We start from the raw sequence: 4,155 nt of genomic DNA, 5'->3' as shown, positions 1-4,155 counted from the left end.
GGGGCGCCGGGCCGGGGTGGCCAAGCCCTCGGAGTCTCCCGCGCAGCCAATCAGCTCCCGGTTGGGGCGAGCCGCACTCGCGGCTACGTCAGTCACCGGCGCAATTAACCAATCGCTTCACTTGGGAGAGCGTTCGGTTTACTAGAACTGGACACAGGTCAACACCCCTTAAAAACAAAACCCAAAAATAAATAAATAAAGGAAGGAAGGAAGGAGGGGGGAAAGGCAGAAAAAGCAAAGGAAGTGGAGAAGAGTTGGATGTGCAGGATGGAGAAGAGAAGGTTTAACGCTGCGATTAACTCGGGTTGGCGGAAAAGCAAGGGGCCTTCCCAACACTTGCAAACGCTTGAGATCATGAAGACCTTTTTTTCTTTTAACACGTTTTCCTCATTTCAGGCACAGCCCCCAGCCTCCTCGGTTTTGTTCTCGGTAGCTGCAGTGCAAAGACTAACGGATCAGGGACGCTGCTTTTCCATCCCAAGCGCTCTGGCTCAGCTCTGGCAAAGGTGACAGGAGAGTGTAGTCGGTCGTCTGTTTGCTTTCTTCAAAACGCAGCACCTCTGCAGGCGTGACAGTGGAGGGGGGCCCTCCACACCCCCGAGGCAGTGGGTGGATGGTGCTCCAGTAACGGGGAAATGTTGCTCACAGATATTCGCTTTGGGAACACGGTTAAAAGAAAAAAATTTTTTAATAAAATTTGCAAAACCCTGCTCAAGTCGCAGCTCGGCCGACAGCACGTCTGTGCGTGCAAGCGTATACGCATTGACATGTTTGTGGTGTAGAAAGCCAGAGCATTGAAAACACATGTGCGCTTATCAGGGTGGCTTGTGTAAATATCAAGCCCACCACTCAGGCACACGAGCTGCGTTCAGACCCTGTCCCAAACCTCCAGTCCAAACCCAGCTCCCTCACTGAGGAGAGCCCAGAGGACAGTAGTAATGGAACCTGCTGGCTGTGTCACCGACCTGTCCTGAGGAACAGAAGTCTCCCTGCCACCCTGGAATCTCTGGGGACAAAAGGTGCAGAATTCCTGGCGATTCTCTGTGTGTTCCAAACATTTTTCTTAAGGGAGGGTTAAGCTCCGAAGAGCTGGGAGTGTGACTGACGATCCCAGCGAGCAGCTAGGGTACTCCACAGGTCCCCACACACTGGGGTCCTTGAGTATGGGTGGAGGGAGTGGAAGATGCTAAAAACCGCCATGTGGTACACCCGTGTGGCACAGGGGCCCACAGCGCTCAGCGCTCAGGGCGGACACCATAGGAGGTGCAGCCGGCCGGGCCAGGCTGTGTGTAGAGCTCAGGGGAGGCTTGCTTTGACTCTGCAGACCTAATTTCTTGGTGGACAGATTCCAAGTAAAACTACTTGAGTCTGTCAAGAAGCTGGGCTATTTCTTAAAGCAGCCGTGCCCATATAGATTGTGGTTCCACTGGGAGCTTCGGCAGAGGGTCCGCTTCTCTCTCGGGCAGGGCAGAATGGGAGGAAAGAGGTGGAGAAGATGGAGCCAGCCTTTGGATGACCAAGGGTTAATCCGGAAACAATTGGTGAGGCTCAGCCTGAGAAGCCGGGAAGACATTCCTGCAGAGAATAGACTGCAAGAGGCAAGAGACCAGGCAACTCTGCCTCCATTCTAGGGGTGTTTCAAGAGAAATGTTGTTTGGTTGGGGGGGAGGAGGGGTCCTTTTCTGCTCAGTAGCACCTTATCATGAACTCAGTTGGCCGACTCTTCGAAGATGCCAGCCTGAAGGCAAAGATGGTTCAGCAAGAGGAACGGGTGGAGCGGGAAGACATTCCTGCAGAGAATAGACTGCAAGAGGCAAGAGACCAGGCAACTCTGCCTCCATTCTAGGGGTGTTTCAAGAGAAATGTTGTTTGGTTGGGGGGAAGGGGGGTCCTTTTCTCTCCTCTAACCAGGCTGTATCCCCAGCCAAATGTGTCTGTTTGCTCACTTCTTGGAAAGACTGGTGGTGGGTAACATTCTCTCCCCTCTGAATCTAGGCTCAGCCTGGACTCGCTCATGTTTGTAGTTTTCTCAAATGGTGGGAGGATTTGGGTCTGCCCACCACGAAAATTCGGGAAATTGGCCAAGGACTCTGCATTCCACTAGCCCTGATGTCTCAAGTCAGGAGCGAATTTCACAGATCCCTTTGTGGAAGCACCTCACCTCTGTCTGGCCACTCCACACCCACTCTGATCACTGGAGCCTGCAGCTCCCCTCCTCCCATCCTCAGAGGTCTTACTGCTGCAGAGCCATGCTGGCAAACAGGGAATGTGGGTGGACCCCAGAATTCTAAACCAAATACATCCCGGCTCCTCCCAAGGACCAGCCAGAAGGGACTCGGGTCTCAGGCCCACCGAGAAACTAACTAACCTGCATGGGGATCTTGGGAAATGCTTGCCGGTCACTGGGCGGTCCACACGCTGTGTGACAGCACCAGGCAAAACAGCCTGATGGCTTCATCTTTTGGGGGCTCGTGTAAGTATTTTTGTCCTTTTCCATACTGTCAGACCTTTCCGCTTCAAAACTCAGGGTCCGTGTGGTGAATGACAGGAGTGTGTGTGTGTATACAAGATGACGTCCTGGACTACTTAAACACACCATTGTCAGGACAGAGCTCTCAGAAACCAGGGCCCCTATGAAAACCGCGGGCCAGGAGGCACATGCTCCCTCTTTAAGTAGTTGAAATAAACGGTCAAAATACAGCTTTAAATTTACATTTCTCATTTCAAAAAAAAAGTTCCGATTTTCCGGCTGCCAGCTGCCTGTACAAGTGGTCAGAGGGGCTTCCCTGTTGCTTCCTAACACCAGGTTCAGGAGGTGGCTTCTGTCTCAAAGAGAGCGGGCGTGAGGCCAGGCAGGACCACCGAGGGCCTCCCAGGTGGCTGCCCGGTGACCTCCTCCCACACACAGAGCTCCACCTTCCCGGCCCTGGAAAAACCAGGAGGAGCAGCGCCTTCCCAGCCCACTGCTTCCATTCTGTGCCGTGAGCACACCATCGGTGGGTTCCTTCCAATGACCGTCTCCACAGATACAGCGCACTTCCAAAGTTCAGGGACTAGCAGGTGACATGGAGGTTAAGGTGCTGGATCCCACAGCCAGCTTTGCCCTGTGAGTCCCGGGCCTGGTGGCTTGAAAATCACGCCGGGCATGTGTGTGTGCATGCCAAAAATCCTGAGAGGAGACTGGAGGAAAGAGACTGTGGCGTGGCCATCCCCCAGGGGTGACTTCTCACACACTCCATCTTTCTCTGGCAAGAGCATAAAGCCTTCAAGCAGGAGCCCCCCAACCCTCCCAGCTTTGTCTGCCCTCCCTCTGGCCCCCCAGGCTCCAGTCTCAGGAAGCATTTCCCACCAACCGCCCAGTCCCGTGCTCATGCCGTGTCCTGTGTCCGTGATCCCCTCCTCCACCTTCCTAAAACTCCAGATTTAGCAAATAAGAACATAGGATGCCCGGAAAAATGTGAATTCCAGATAAACAAGACGTTTTTTGTAGAATCTATTTATTCAATTCTTCCACGAGTGAGAGAGAAAAGAAACAGAGGTGGCACCCCCGACAGGGCTAGGCCCACCCTCAACCATCCCCAGAGCACGGGCACACACATGCCCACACATGCTCGGGGATGCTCTGGACGTGAACCAGGAACCTCCCCACATAGGTCAGCCTAGCAGTGCATCGTGCTTTACCACTGTGCCACCACCCAGCCCCAGAAATAGTTCTTTAGGGTGAGTGTGTCCCAGTGTTGCATGGGACACACTCATACTTAAAGTATGCATTTATTCAAAATTCAAATGTTTCCGGCATCCCATGTTTTACCCAGCAAACCCACCAGTCAGCCTTCTGGCACTGCCTCCTCCAAGCAGCCATGCCTGGCCTCCTGTCCACGTATCACGCCCACCCCATCCCTGGCTGGATCGGTCACTCTGTCCTCTCCCTGTGCTCAGAGCACCTGCGCACACTTCACTCCAGCACTCATGTCTACAGTTCCTAACTTTATATTCTGCCATAGCCTGCAAAACAGGGAATTCTTTTATTTATTTTATTCATGAGAGAGGGTGTACAGGCACAAGAGGAAAGGACCGAGGTCCCTGGACAGGGTCTCATCACACCACGATTTCCTCACCAGTCCCCCAGGACAGCAGGATCTTGGGCGCTGGTAT

This window comes from Tupaia chinensis, unplaced genomic scaffold (assembly GCF_000334495.1).
Source record: "Tupaia chinensis unplaced genomic scaffold, TupChi_1.0 Scaffold000061_1, whole genome shotgun sequence".
Lineage (NCBI taxonomy): Eukaryota > Metazoa > Chordata > Mammalia > Scandentia > Tupaiidae > Tupaia > Tupaia belangeri.
Note: the sequence above shows the minus strand (reverse complement) of the source record.